This window comes from Hippopotamus amphibius, chromosome 3 (genome assembly GCF_030028045.1).
Source record: "Hippopotamus amphibius kiboko isolate mHipAmp2 chromosome 3, mHipAmp2.hap2, whole genome shotgun sequence".
Taxonomy (NCBI): Eukaryota; Metazoa; Chordata; class Mammalia; order Artiodactyla; family Hippopotamidae; genus Hippopotamus; species Hippopotamus amphibius.
Genome location: NC_080188.1, coordinates 153,244,843 through 153,260,286, shown reverse-complemented (window position 1 = coordinate 153,260,286; position 15,444 = coordinate 153,244,843). Strand labels below are relative to the sequence as shown.

The 15,444-nt window shown below is 55.6% G+C and overlaps 1 protein-coding gene across 1 annotated transcript in view; it reads right to left on the bottom strand.

Moving 5' to 3' along the window:
• SOX13 (SRY-box transcription factor 13) overlaps nt 1-15,030 on the bottom strand; it is a 44,267-nt gene extending 29,237 nt beyond the window's left edge. The window contains exon 1 of the mRNA XM_057729136.1: nt 14,411-15,030. The gene's annotated coding sequence lies outside the window, so the exon portion shown is untranslated. The remainder of the gene's footprint in view (nt 1-14,410) is intronic.
• Between the last annotated feature and the right edge of the window lie 414 nt (nt 15,031-15,444).

Below are 15,444 nucleotides of genomic sequence, written 5' to 3'. Positions count from 1 at the left end.
AGGACTGAGTGGCCGTCAGCTGTGCGCAGATAATAAGAAGATCCTCACAGCTGGAAACCAGGCCCATTCTCTCACTGCCCAACATGGCTCTCCCCGACTCCCCAACGCATCACATTCTCTGCCCTGGCTCTTTCCACAGTCCCGCAAAAGCTTCTTATCCTTCCTGTGAGTCTGCCCTTCAACAACCGTCCAAGGACACCAAGCTTGGAGACATGGTTGGGATGCGAGAAACAGCCACTTGAGAGGGTCGCTCTCCCCCAAGCAGCCTGGGCTCCTCCCAGCCGTGAAACAGAGTTCCGGGGATCAGACATCACCGTCCCTAACCCTGAGAAGACCTCCACCAGCCAAAGTTCTCTGCCCTGTGGCATTTTGGCCCCCTGGAGGACGCTGACCCCTTGAAGAATGGCTAATGTAGCTACTTCCAGTCGAAGCGAAACAGTTGGGAGAGGAATGAGGGGAAATCAAGGGAAGAACGAAACCAACTTACATGAGGAGTGGATGGAGGAAGGGGGTTTGCTTCCAGCAATGGGGACTGGTAATGAGTCCAGGGAAGCGTGGAGGCCAGCCTGGTAGAGGGGGCGCCACGCGTGCTGCTCCTGCCCTCTCCATCGTCTTCCTGGACCCCCACACAACAACCTGCACACACACAGCCCAGGCGCCCGCAGAGCTCTATCTACTGCCCCGATCTCGCGGCCGCCGAGCTAAATTCCACCAGCTCAGCGCTTTTGCAGAGAGGGGGTTGCTTTGCTTGTGCACCATTCTTTCCACAAGGGTGGTCACCTTGCCCACTCCCCCTCTTCCGGGGTCTTCTCTCACACAGCTGCTCTCCTTTCTCTGTAGGGGTCTTCCCAGGCCCTGCCGTCTCAAGAAACTCTACAGTGACACTGCTCTGAGTGTGACTGCCCTGACCCCATTTCACAGAAAGCAATCTGCAGCCCAAGGCCCAGTGGGCACGATGTGGGAGGGGAGCTCACCCCACTTACTGAAGCCATTTGGGCTCACACGGGGAGGCCATGCTATCCAGAAGGGTGTCTCCCCACACAGGGCTGGGCTCAATCTGGCCCCATGCTAAAGCTGCCCCTGGCACAGGCCGAGGCACTGAATAGTCAATCACAAAACTGTTGACCTGACTGTCTTTCCTGTCCAGCCGCTTGCCACGGCCCTGCGAGCTTCCCCCTCGACGCTGGAGAACTGAATGTGCTTGGCTGCAGACCTGGTCGTCATAAATTGCTAATAACAGACTCTCCATCTGAAAAACAAAATAATAGAAGGCCTGGCCCCTCCTTTCTGCTCCTCTCATCCCCACCACTACTTCCGGCAAGGCCAAGAAGAGAAAGAAATGCCTCCTTTGGCCACAGTCAGGAGAGAAATCTACTCCTCAGAGGTTTACTTCTCCCTATCAACCTCGTCCCTCGCAGGAAAAAAACCGGGCCCCAAGGAGCCTGAATGGGATACGTCTTTGTTTTCCAAGGTTCCTCCCTATCTCTAATCTCGATTTACCCTCAGATTTATTGAGCACCTGCTAAGTGCCAAGCTCTGTGCTGTTGCGTGTGAAGGTGCCCTCGGCCACATTCACAGGTGAGGGGGCCGCTGGGGGGTGGCGGGGAGGCCAGGCCTGTGGGTTCAGTGGTGGAAGCCGCCCTCTGTGCTCACCCCAGGGAGGGGGATGGATAGCAGGGCTGACCTAAAGCTGACCCTCTGTTCCTCCCGCCCCTCCCCCACCTGCCCTCTGGGAGAGGGGTGGGGAGAATAGAACAGGAGTGAGGCCAGACAAGAGTAAAAAGCCAGGAGCAGCCAGCTTTGAAAAGAACAATAGTAAAAGGCAAATCTGAATGTGCCTGGGGATAGATCATAAAATCGCGTTCAGTGTATTGGTTACATGCAAATTATATGTAAATATGTACATGGCCCTTGGAAAAATCCGAGTGTCACTGCTGCTCTTTCTGCCTGTCTCTTACGCAGGCAGTTTCCAGGGCTGCCTAGGAAGCTATCTGACCACCTGCCAGGGGACCCCAGAGTACTGCCCCAGCCCCATCTTCCCGCATTCCCCTTTGCATCAGCTTCTCTCCTTGACCTCACCTCACCTTGAGGCCACCTGAGAAACGTGAGTACAGAGGAGGAAGAGAAAATGGGGCTATGCCCACACTGGGCAGGGCCAAGGTAGCAAATGAGGGAGGAGAGAAAGACGGCAGCCTCTGCCAAGGCAACCACCCTTCCAGATCTGGACCCTGGGTGAGCTCCCTGCGACTGTCAGGAGACCCACTGGACTCCAGGCATTCCTCAATGCCCTTAACCCTTCCTATCACCAGTTCCTCAAAACCAACGGCAGCACGCCAGGCCAGGAGGCCAGGGGATCCTGCAGCAAGATCCCACGTGGTCAGACATGTCACGTGGACCAGGCTCATCCCTTCAGACTCACATGGGGGGTTAGGGACTCTGTCCTTCCTAACTGACAAGGTTTCGTGAGGCACCCCTGAGATGAGCTGCTTGGAAGGAGGCGCACCGTGGAGGGCAACACCAAGGACAGATGTGGGGTTATGACTAAGTGTCTGACACCACATCTGGATTTTGGAACTGCAACAAAAATTACCAGGGTAGCTGTCATCATCTTCATCTGACTCTACTGCCACCGCAACACAGCATTCTCGTTTTATCCCAGGAGGGGTCCAAATGGTCCTTCCCAAGTTGCAGATGGGAAAAGCAAGGTTCCAAGAGGCAAAGTGACAGATCTGAGGACACACAGTCCAGACCAGGGCCTTGGTCTCCTCTGGTGCCCACTGTCCTCTACTGTTCATTGGCCCCTCAAACACCAGCACAGCCATTGTTACAGGAACCCTGAAGGGCTTCACCCCTGTGGAAGAGGCGGGCTGGGGAGCCCCACTGCCTGCTGCACAGGGAGCAGCACCTGGGCTGGAGCACCAGAGGTCAGCTCCCTCCACTCAGTCCAGCAGGCCCAGCTGGTGCCCTGGGAGTGCTGCCGGCTGATCCTTCTGGTCCTGGGTCTTGGGCCTGACTGATCTACCCAGGGAATGGGCAGCCTGGCCCCTTACCAGTTGGAAAATCATGGAAGGAAGTAGACAGACCACTGTTTCCCCCTTTCAGATACAGAGACCAAGTCCCAGAAAGGTTTATGGCATCAGCAAGACCACACAGAGAGTAGCCCCAACAGCTGTCCGGCTCACAGACGCTAATGCAGGTGAAAACAGGCGCCTTCACACCTCAGGGCTGCAGCTCACAGGGTGCCACTGCCTGGAAGTCCCTTTCTACAGTCTTGACCAGAAAACTCCTGTACCTCACTCAAAGCCCAGTTCAAATGTTGCCCTTCCTTTATGAATCACTCCCTAATAATCCTAGAAGAGCTGATTGTTCTTTCAGGGCATTCTAGAGCCCCTGGACATCCCTAGTCTCTAGTACTTGGCTTGACTGGACTGCAATTATTTGTTTACTTGTCTGCTTTCTGTGCTCTGGCTAGATTTGAGCCTCTCTCAGGGACAGGGACAACAATGGGATGATAATGGCCTTCTCTTATGTATCCCTTACTATACGATAGGCAGCATACCAGGCATCTCTTCACACATTTAATCAACACAACAGCCCATGAGGCAGAGGCTATTATCACCCCCATGTTACAGATGAGGAAACTGAGACTTGCTCAAGACCACACAGGCAGTCTGGCTCCAGAGTTCCACCTGTCTGTGTGGGTACTATGTTATTCTTCCCTGCCTCTTCCATGCCTAGTGCAGTGCCGGCACATGGCAGGGGTTCCGTAAAGGTCTGTTTCATTAAGGGGTATGAAGGGAGGAGGGCGTTGCTGCACCCCGGCCACACCCACCCCAAATCCCACCTGGAATCCCTGGGCCCAGGTCTCCCTACTTCTTGTCCCACCTTTCATCACTCCTGACATGTGCTGCTTCTTTCTTCCCAAAAAGCTCCAGGTCCTTTGCCTATCTCCCATCCATTTCTTCCTTGGGTGCCCCAGCAGTAGTGAGGGTCTTTCTGTCTTTCCAGGGGGAAACGGAGACCCACAGAGGCCTCGTGGCCAGTGGATCTATTCAGAGGCGGGTATCCTGCCTCCAGGGTTAGTGTCGCATGAGGACAGTTTTACCTCTGCCTCAAGCAAGAAAAAACAAGCACCAAGATGCAGGGGAGTCTGGAGGTCAGCACCTGCCCTTCCCTCATTTCCAGAAGCCCCTGGCTGACCTGGCCACGGGTCTCGGGGCTGGGCCTGAGAGGGGGAGGGGGCTGCTCCCTGGGGCCAGGGAGGAGGAGACAAGAGGCCCTTTGTGTCTGCAATGCTCCTGAGACACCTGTCCTCCCTCCCGCCTGCCTGTGGCCTCCCTCCCTCCCAGCCAGCCTGTGTGCGGCCTTGTTTATCCTGCAGCCCTGGCAGCCAGACCCAGCCTGCTCCCAGCACCTGCCCGGTCCTGGCAGCCCCAGAGGCTGCCGGCCAGGCACAATCACCCTGCTGTGGACACAGTTGTTGATTTTTGGGAGGGCAGGGAGGGACGGGAGGGGAGGAGAGAGGCAGCAAAGGCATTTAACGCCAGCCTGGCTAATGTGCAGTTGGCCCCAGCGATCCAGCACCCCACCCCCCGCCCAGCCCCTGCCCCCTCACCTCACGCCCTACCCCTCCCGCAGCGGCCTGGGAGAGGTTTGGGCTTCCAGTCCCCGGGTCACGTGGGCCACACACCACGGGCAGCCCCTGTACACCCCATGGATATTAGTGCACCCCCAAACCCACGCGCCCCATGTGGCCATACACAAGTCACAGGCGAACCAGGCTGCCGGAGCTCCCCCACCCATCACCCTCCCCTGCAAGTCACGACGCGCCAGGGTCCCTGGTGAGGGACAGGACCGTCTGATATGCCCTTGGAGACCCAGGTGGGGCCCCTGGGGGACGTGGGGGGCATCTGCCCTTACAACCGTCTCTTCTCTCTGACTTGCTCTTGACAAGCTGCCTCCTTCTCACCCTCCAGATCATTATGTTTCCTCTTCCAGGGAGCCTTTTCTGACTGTCCGAATCTGGTTGTGGTGCCCCTCCCTGATGCTTTGATGCTCCGCAGCCCTGCCCTTGCACCTCCCTACCTTCACTTTCCTCGGTGGGCATCTAATTGTTACCTTCCTCAAAACTGTGCAAGGGCTGCACTGGTCTCCCCGTGCCAGCGTGCAGGGCACAGCTTTGAGGCAGGCGCTCCCCTCCCAGCTGCTGAGTGGGTGGGCGGTGGAGCAGCCCCTCAGGCTCAAACAGTTACCACCCCCCCTCCACCCCAGGTTCCCACTTGGACAGTCACTTCTTGGATTGATAAGGCCTGGTGGCCAGTTAAAAGCGTTTCAGGAATTACCTGTTAACCTGCCACCAGCACATGAATTTAGATTGGTCAATCTGATTAGCCAGTCATCTCCTCAGAGATCAAAGAGCAGGATCTTGAAGGACAAGGAATGGGTGAGTTTGATGATGGGAGAGGGAGAGAGGAAGGCAGGCACCTAAAGAAGACCCAGTGGGTCGAAGGCCAGCAAAGGTGCCTGGGGGAGGGGTTACTGTTGGGGGTGGGGGTGGGGAGGGGTATGGAGGCAGGAACCTCCTCTCCTCCCCACTTGCCTGCCCCGTCTGAGAGCTCCTAAACCCAGCCAGCCTTGACTCAGGAATTAGAGCAGTTTCGCTGCATCTGTGGCCGATTATCCACACAGGACTCTGACTCCACAAGGAGGGTGGTGGCAGTCATGCTCTCCAGAGAATCTCTGAACTGTCCAACACACCCATGCCCATACTCACACACAAGCCCTCTCCTCATTCTGGCTCCCCAAACTCCAAGTCAATCAGCACTTAGAAATGGATAACAAATAGCCAAAAATCACCTCCAAATTGGGGGTCTTATGTTGAGGACTATGGATCTAAGGCCTGGCAGAGCTGGTAGAAGAAAAAGGAATTTACATGTGAAAACCACAGGTACCTGATGCGCTGATCCAGTTCCAAAAGGGCCAGCATGTACAGCTGTGCAGACTGCGCACTGCACAACTCCAAGAGGCCCATTCACCTAGACTTGTATACTTATTCCAACTTGACAGTCAAGTTCATCCCCTGATTTCCTCAGATACCAAACAGAAAGCTCTCCTGCTGCCTACCTCTAACCCAGGCAAGATGTGACAGATCCCCTTTCTCTGTTCTCTGCCCCGCTTCCAGGCTCCGGTACCTGTGACAGCAGAGCGCTTCACCCCAACTGAAAGGAGTGCGCTCCCTCTCTCTGCCCCACCAGCCCCAGCTAGGGGACCCCACTGACTTTCCAGAGCTCTTCCCCTACCCACTCTGCCCTCACCCTGGCCTTTTGGTGGTACTGTAGTCCCATGCGCACAGTGACACAGTGGGAGGAGACTGTGTCTCTGTACAGGGAAAGAAGGGTGGAAGGTGATCACCCACTGCCCCACCCTCCCCAGGTAGACTGGAATTGAACCTCCAGGCTGTGTGGGGCACCGGAGGTTCTGGAGAACGGAAGCTCAGGGAGGAGGGACCAGCCCACGCCGGGCTCTCTTTCTGCCTCCCAGTCCACTCTCCCCTTGCCTTCTTGACATTGGTCTAATGTCCCCACTGTCTTCTGGGGGCTCTTAGAGCCACTGCCTGTTCCCTGGGGGCCAGAGGGGGCTAGGGCTGGTCCCCTGGGTGCTGACCAAGCTCTGCAGAATATAGGCCCAGTCTGGCCACTTACACACGCTTCCACGTGCTTCCACACACACACACACACACACACACACACACACACACACACACACACTCCCTCTCCACCATGGAAAGGGGAGCCGGGCAGGCCAGAGCAATGGCAGGCGCTGGAGGGGCCCTTCCCTTCTGCTTTCAACAGCTCCCCTGTGCTCTCCCCACTCTCCTTGCCCCACTGGCGGGCAGCCTGGTTGTACCTGCACACAGGCTTCCTTCCAGCCCCTCCCCGCTAACCTTTATATTCGTCCTTCCCTCCTCACCCCACCCCACCCCACCCTTCCAGGGACAGGCCCAGAACCAAAGCCTCACAGGAATGGGGGAATGACTTCAGGCTCCTTCGGTAGGACTGGGTGGGGGTGGGGGAGCAAGGTTTCACTTCACACTGAGAAGGAAAACGCCTCACTCTCCACTCGGGGGGGGGGGGGGGGGGGGGCGTGGGGGCGTGGGACCTGCCTGCGTGGCCAGGCAGGAGTTAATTCTTTTGAGTCAGCTTAAGCCAAAGCTCACTCCCTTTCCCGCCTCCTCCCAGGTACCAGAGCCAATGCAGGAGGCCTCTGGGCCTAGTCCCTAGACAGCCCACCCCAGCCCAGAGCCCACCAGGGGGGATTCATGGGCCTACTCAATGGTCACCCTGAATGGGTATCAGTCCAGTGTTAGAGGCTTCTTATCCTATTTCCAACTATTGCCCCTTCTGCCAGGGACCCCTCTTTCTGCAGAATAGTCTACTGTTGGTCAAGCCTTGACTCCCAGTCTTCCAGAGAAGAAACACTGCTACTTTTTCTGTTTCACTGTCTGGCAATTCTACATATATTTTAAATCCTTTCCATTCTGATTCCAGAAGCAATACACATTGTTGTACTACTTTTGGAAACTACAGAAATATAGGAATAAGAAAATATAAGCTGCAATTAAAACAGAAGTCAACAAAGGATGGAGGTCTGGGGTAGGCCACCCCCAGCTCCTGGAGATGGGGATGGGCCTGCTGGACTCTAACTGGCCGCCCACCTTCATCTTGGACTTATAAAGAAACCCCCCCACCCTGGCTGCTGCTTCCAATGGCTGGACCTGGGGCCCCGTGGCACTCGCCTCTGCCCCCTCTCTGCACAGGGCCTGGGATTGGAGAGGAGCGCTTCCAGCCCTGCCAAGAAGCAGGACCCAGCCCAGAGGTTCCTACCCCCTTTGTGGGGGGAGGGGAGGGGACGGGGACCAAGGCCCTCTGGGAACTAGTTCCCACCCCATCCTGTTCCACAGGCTGCACATTCCATTCTGAGTCAAGCAGGGGGCGGGGACTGGGGGAGGTACGGCCGAGGGCAGGAGAACAGTCTGGCCTCCGCTGGGGCGGATCCCCCAGGGAGCTCCAGGCCTGGCAGGGATCACAGACCCAAAGCACGAGGGGAGAAGGGAGCCTGCCTGTTCCTGCCCCATCTGTGGCCCCTTCCCATGCCCCTCTCTCTCTTCAAGCCAAAACACTGACACTCTACCTTGCACATGTCCCCAGAAGACACAGAGGGACAACATTAAACCCTCCCCCCCAACCTGGCCACAATCCCTGGGGCTGCTTATGGGGCTGTGGCAAGGCCATTTAAATGCTAAGGCCACTGATGGGGGGAGGGGAGTTTGCTGTGTGTATCAAGAGAACTGAATTCAGATTTGATGGCAAGTGTCAGGCCTCCCAGAGTGACCAAATGGGCCTGAGTAGTGATGCTATTTATGAAAAAAAAGGGGCAGCTAGAGATACTGTCCCCACTTCTTCCTTCCTCTCCTTTACCACCCAACACACCCCTTCCCCATAAAAACACTCCAGGCTGGAGTCAACCTTGGGGTACAAATATCAGCCCCTGCTGCTCTCCTAGCCCGTCTTCATGTGCACACTCTGAGATGCTCTAAGATGCTGCACACATAGCACATCCTGGACTGTGCCCAGGCCTTGGCTTCATCCACTGATGACCTTGGGAGCAGGCAGGGGAAACCCCAGCCACCTCCTCCTCACCTCACAGCCTCTCAGAGTTCTGACCAGTCACTCTGGACAGAAACCTCTTCCTAGGGGAGCCACAAGGGCCTTCACCACCATGAGGCTTGAGCAGGGCCAGTCTCAGGGGTCTCTGGCTAGGCCCATGGATGTAACAGGCACTGGAGCTGAAGTGAATGCCCCATCCACCCTACTCCACCCCTCGCTTAGGAGGGAACTACCATATCACTGCTGCTTAGAAAAAGTATTTGAATTTTTAAAAGGAACAGCGTCGCTCCTGATCAGAGAAGCTTGCAGAGGCGGAAGGTGGCCCTGCTGAGCTAGCCTGTAACAAATCTCCTAATTGCATTTTCCCAAGGAGCTGTCAGGAGCACCAAGGAAAGGGCAGTCAAAACAGGGGTCACCCAGGCAAAGAACCCCACCCAGGGCATGCCTTCCTGCTTGGGAATGGGGAGACAGGGAGATAACAGGAGATGTGAAAGCAACCCTGCATGGGTCCTGGTCCCCCGCGTGGTGACAGGCACTGTGACAGCCTTCCTGGCTAACATACCCAAGTTCCAAGAAGAGGACTAGAAGAGGGTGAGGACTGCAGCGAGTTCAGGCAGGAGTGGCCCTCTTAACCAAACACAGAGCACAGAAATAATTCCCATTCAAAGCACGATTTACTGTGCGCCTGGCCAGGCCTTCCCAGCACAGAGCCCTTTTCAAACACTCAGCTTCACCCCTGAATAAGGCTGGGGAAGGGGGTGTACAGGCACAGCTGCATTTGAATTCCACTTTTTCCAGTGGCATCAGCTTCCTGGTGACCTACTCAGGGAGCTGCCCAATAAGCGCCAATCTCAAAGCACGCCCAGAGACGAGAAAACCTGTGTAGAATCGGGTGTCAGCCCATCAGGGATAGGAACACCTAGATCCTCTGGAGCAGCAGGCCTCACTCAAGCAAACACTTGTCTGGCAAGAGCAAACCCAGACCCCTACCATTCATGGAGCACTGCTGCAGACTTAATCAGACATGAGCTTCCCAGATTCTAAGAGGTAAGTATTGCTGCTGTCCCATTTCATAGATGGGGAATTGGAGGCTCAGAGATGTTATGTGATGAACATCTCTCCTGGCTCTAAATCGTTCTTATTGTATATATCATGTTTCCCTGAATCTGCTGATTATCACAGTAGCGAAATGTTCAGGATGCGGCTCTCCCTATTAGGAGGAAAGATGGGAATAAGGATGTGGATGAAACCCAGGACATTTCCAAAGCCAAGGCAGCACGGGAAATTGTCTGTCACCATTATCGATCCCAGCACAACTGAGTACAAAATCTGAGCTGGCAGCGGAATGCCCTCTCTAGGCGAGAGCAGAGCATCATGTTAGGCAAAGGTGTGCTAGTGATACCTGTCGGCTCTACCTCCAGAATGATCTCCCACCGGCCCACCTTATCCAAGTCATCATCTCAGCTCAGGATCTGCCTCCTAGCCAGTCTCTCTTCTTCCATTCCTGCTCCCCTTCAAACTATTCCTTACTTAGTAGTCGAAGCGATGTCTCTTTTTCACATTTTTCCCCACTTATAAAAGTAATTCATGACCATTTTAGAAGATTGGAAAAATCAACAGAAGATACAGGAGGAAATAAAAATCACCCATATGTCCAGTGTCCAGAATTAATCTCTGTAAACATCGAAGTAGCCATCTAGTCTTCCGTCTATGTATGTGTGACGGACATGCATGTACATATCATTATCTTTACAAAATTGATACTATAATATACAGTTTTAGATCTCTTTTTTTAAACTTTTTATTATATACATTTTCCAGGCTTAAGCTATTCTTTTTTTTTAAACGCACCATTTTATTTTTAATTAATTAATTAATTTATTTATTTATTGGCTGCGTTGGGTCTTCGTTGCTGCACAAGGGCTTTCTCTAGTTGCTGCGAGTGGGGGCTATTCTTCATTGTGGTGCGCAGGCTCCTCATTGCAGTGGTTTCTCTTGTTGGGGAGCACGGGCTCTAGGCGCATGGGCTTCAATAGTTGCGGCACATGGGCTCAGTAGTTGTGGCTCATGGGCTCTAGAGCTCAGGCTCAATAGTTGTGGTGCACAGGCTTAGCTGCTCCATGGCATGTGGAATCTTCCCAGGACAGGGCTTGAACCCGTGTCCCCTGCTTTGGCAGGCGGATTCTTTACCACGGCGCCACCTAGGAAGTCCTATTCTCTTTTAACTATGCTTGCTGGTTTGGGTTTTTTGTGTTGTTGTTTTGGCTTCGTTGATACATGCACATGGTACAACATTAAGAAAGGACAGAAGAGTCTACGTTGAAAATACCATCTTTCCTTCATGCCATCCCTCAGCCACCATTTCCCTCCCCTGGGGCAACTCTGACTACCCAATAACCTTTTTTATTTTTTTTCTTGTGTACCAAATAATCTTTTAAAATCATAAGTCAGATCATGTTACTCCCCTACTTAAAATTTTCCAATGGCTTCCCATGGCCCCAGCCGTAAAAATCCAGGCTCCTAACCAGGTCCCATGTGACCAGGCTCTGGCCCTCCTGGCTTCTCCAAGTCTCCCTCTCCAGCCGCACTGCTGCTGCAAACCTTGTTCTGGCTGTGGGGATTTTTCTTTTGCTGTTCCCTCTGCCTGGAATCCCCTTCCTTCAAGTCTTTGTGCAGCTGGTTTCCTTTTCATCCTTCAGGCCTGGACTGAACTAGTCTCTCCCCAGGGCAGCTTCCACTGGCCTCCCCATCTAGGACCGCCCCTGCCTGTCCCCACACATACCTTGTCTATCACATCACTGTGTTGTATTTCTGAACATAACATAGGATCTAATATTGTCTTGGTTACTTAGTTCAAGTTATTTACTGCCAGTCTCCTGCCTCTAGAAAGAAGGCTCTCTGAAGGCAGGCACACTACCTGTCTTGTTCACCCCTGAAGCCCTGCTGCCTAGCACAGGGCCTGGCACATAATACAAGCTCAACAAATTTCTGTCAAAGGGATGAATGAGGGTGACTGCAATGCTGGCTCTCATCGCCGAGAGTCCACTTGCAGGCTCTCCAAGCACCAAGAACCAATCTCCTGGCCATCCTCTCCCATCTGAGTTGAGATGATGACTGGGGAAGGGGTTAGAGGCTCAGAAAGGAGAGAGAGGAGCCGACTGTCCAAGGCTGTGTGGGTGGCGGCAGCTGCCTGCCCTTCCTCACTGTCACCTAGCTCACCCCTTACTTGTGTTATGCCTTTGCAGGGTCCAGAATCAGACAAGGATCTGATGACAAACCCAAATTCCTAGTAAACACTCCAATTGCAAGTGGAAAACTGAAGGTGAAACTTTTGCCCCTTACCCCAAATCCCACATCCAGTCTGCCCAGAAGCTGGGATATTCCAGGTTCCCAAGTGAGCCCCAGCAGCAGGCAACACAGATGCCGCCTTGGGAGCAGAGCTCCCCCAGGAACAGCCTTAGCCCATCCCACCTGACTCTTCCCCAGGGCCTCAGACACCTGGGCTCCTCTCTCCAGAAGTTCACCCAGCCCCAGAGACACAAATGCGCATCCAATCCTGAGCCAGCAGTCCAGGTCAGGACACTCTTAGGAATATGCTCCCTTCCTGGGGCCTGATTTCCACGGAGAGAACCCTGCAGTTGGGCCAAGACAGATTTTTAAGAATGAGGAAAAGGAGGGAATAAAACCCTTTCACAAAACTTGTGAAGGAGGGGGAAAAGAGGGAAGAAGGGAGGAAGGAGAAAAAGAAAAAGAAAAAAGACTTCACAAGATGGAACAATACAAGGAGTAGGGAGGTGTTAAAATCAGGAAAGAGTGGGAAGAAGTGTGAGGTTTCTTCCTTCCCAGAAGTGGGAAATTATTATGATTGATTAAATGAGCACAATTCCCAAATGCGATTCTGGACTCCGTACAAAGTCAGTTAAGTAACAATGGCAATAACAGGTCACATTTCTCCAGCACTGACTATGCGCCAGGTACTGCTGTATGAGCTTCTCTTTTTTTATTGACTTAATCCTCAAGACAACCCCATGAAGTAGGTACTGTTCATATTAAACCCATTTTACAGATGAGCAAGCAGATACAGAGCAGTAAGGTTAAACTTCTCAAGATCATGTCTCCAGTGAAAGTATCTGGGATCCAACTCCAGAGCCCTGTCTCTTAACAACTAAGCTAGGCTTCCAGTGATCCAGCTACCCTCCTGGAGCTCATACCTTCCAAACCAGCATCGCTTAACTGATCATTAGATGCCAGTTTCAAAGATGGGTGCATAACTCTGCCCATTTTGCATAGGGGAAAATCTAGACAAGCTAAGGGACTTGCCCAGGCTCACACTGTCCATAGACGGCGAAGTAGGACCAAAGTATGCTGAACGCCAGCATCTCCAGTGCCACTTCCCAAGGGAGCGCTGGAGCAAGCGGGGTCTCTGGAAACCCCGCCCAGAGCAGCAGCATCTTCTCTGGCTGTCTTTCACCAGACCCCTTCACCAGCGCCAGCGAGAAGGCTCCCTGCCCGGAAATTCCCACAGAGTCGAAGCAAACTTCCCAGGAAAACTCCGCGGCTTCCTCCTAGCCCCTGTCACGGAGACGGCTGCCAAGAGCGCAGTTGGAGTCCTTGCAGCTGCCGTCGGCCCTCCAGGGCGGGAGGCCGCCGCTCGTGCGCTTGGGGTCCTCCCGGAAAGGTCCAGGGCTGAAGTTCAAAATTCACTTCCCGCCCAGGCCCGGCTCGCGGCTCCGCCCGGGACTCTCCGGCAACCCCCACATCTCTTGCCCTCCCCAGCTCTGGTTAAGTAATGGAGCACCTCCAGCCTGGAAGACCAGGCGGGCAGATGGGAGAATCCCGCGGGCGATCCCTGTGCGTCTGGGGACTCCAAGCAGCCGGCGCGCACACGTGTGTGTGTGTGTGTGTGTGTGTGTGTGTGTGCGTGCGTGTGTGTGTGTGTTTACGTACAGAACGCGCGGGGTGGGAAAACAATGGCGAGCCGCTGGGAACAGAGAGACTGGCCCCCCTTCCCATCTCCCTACCTCCCTACCCCACTACCCTCAGGCACGATTTGCTTCTGCAGTGAAATAGGGATGAAAAGATTCACCTCCGACATCCATAGACGGGAGGTGGGGGGTGGTAAGAAGAAGGCTAGGGTGGGAGGAGAGAGGGGCGTGAAACTGGAGCAGCCGGAGCAGAAAGCAAACAGGATGCAGCGCCCGGCTGGTCCGCCGGGACACGAACCTGGAAGGGTGAGAGGGGTTGCATGGCTGCCCCCCGCACCCTACACAACCAGGGCAGGGGTAGATCTGTGCCTCCGGGCACCGGAGCCCCACGCCAGGCGCGCACTGGTCGCCTCGGCTTCCCGCTGGGAAATCCTTGAACTGGGCGCACAGACCGGCTGGTGAGAAAGACCTAGGGCTCCCGGCCCGAGAGGCGGGCGTTGGTGGGGGAGGGGGGCACCCCAAGCCCGGCTCCTGTGGTGCGCACACAGACACAGACACAGACACAGCCACCCACGGCCCTACCAGGCTGCCATCGCTCTCCACAAGAACCCGGGTCTGCCCGCGAACAGCCGCCACTGCCGGCGTAGTGGGGGATAGGTGGGGGTCCGCTCCTTTTTGCAAAACTTTGCAAAGGATGGAAACTCGCAGAGAGCAGAGCCGGCGTGTGCCCAGAAACGCGGGGTCGCGAGTGTCAAAACTTCGGAGGTCTGGAGAGAGAGGCGCGGCGGCGCGCTCGGGTCACCGAGGGGGCGCACTTACTACTCAGCCGGGCGCTGGGCTCGCGACTCGCGGCTCCGCGCTGCTGCTCCTCCTCCGTCCCGGTCCTCGCAGCTGGCAGCCTGGGCTTCCCGCTCACATGCCCCGGCGACGCTGCGGACAGGCGCGCGGGGCTGGGGCGGCTGGGCTGGGAGGAGGCACGCCTCCCGCCGTCGTCCTGGGAGCCGCTCGGGACTCGTGGCGACCCCGAGTCCGCACCCCACCACGGGCCGCCGTCCCGGGCGGAGAGCTCGGTTCCGGCCGGGCGGCGCCCTCCGCCGAGCCAGGCCGCTCTCTGCACTCTGCCCTCTGCCCTCAGCTCGCTGCCGTCTCCCTGCCTTCCGCGGTCCTGCTCCCTGACTCGCCGGTTGCTGCGCCGGCCCTCCCGGCTCTCCCGCTCCGCGCTCCGCGCTCCGTGCCTCGGCTCCGTCCCAGATCAGGGCCTCGGAGGCTGACCGCTGCGCCCCAGGTTCAGACCCGGGCTCCCCGCTCCCGGGCCGGGGCTCCAGGACCCGCACTCACACAGTTCAGTTCCAAGCCGGGACTGGGAGCAGGGCGCTCGTTGCTCGCGGCTGAGAGGCGACTCCACAGCCTCGGAGGAGAAAGAGGGAGGGAGACAGAGAGCGGGCAGGGGGAGGAGGAGGGAGGAAGGGTGGGGAGATGGAGAAGGAGGGAGGGACAGAGAGTTCTCTCCTCCTCCCTGCAGCCAGGTCCCTCCAGGCATCAACAGCTGGAAACCTCTGTTGGAAAGGGAAGAGCTTAAGGTTCCTGGGCGGCGGGGATGGGTGGAGGTGGAGTGAGGGGATGGAAAGAATAGAAGAAAGAGATGGATTCTGCCCACTCTCACTGCCCAGGTATGAGGTCGTCACAGAGAATCTCTGCTCTTTAGAGCAAGACCCAAGAAGTTGTCAGTCCAACTCCCAGTCTCCTAACCCCTCCAGACAGATAACCTGGATTTAGGGTTTCTTAAAAACCCTGTTTCAGAACCTCCCTTAGGAACCTGATCCCACCTGCAGCTAGACTGCTTCCTAATATGT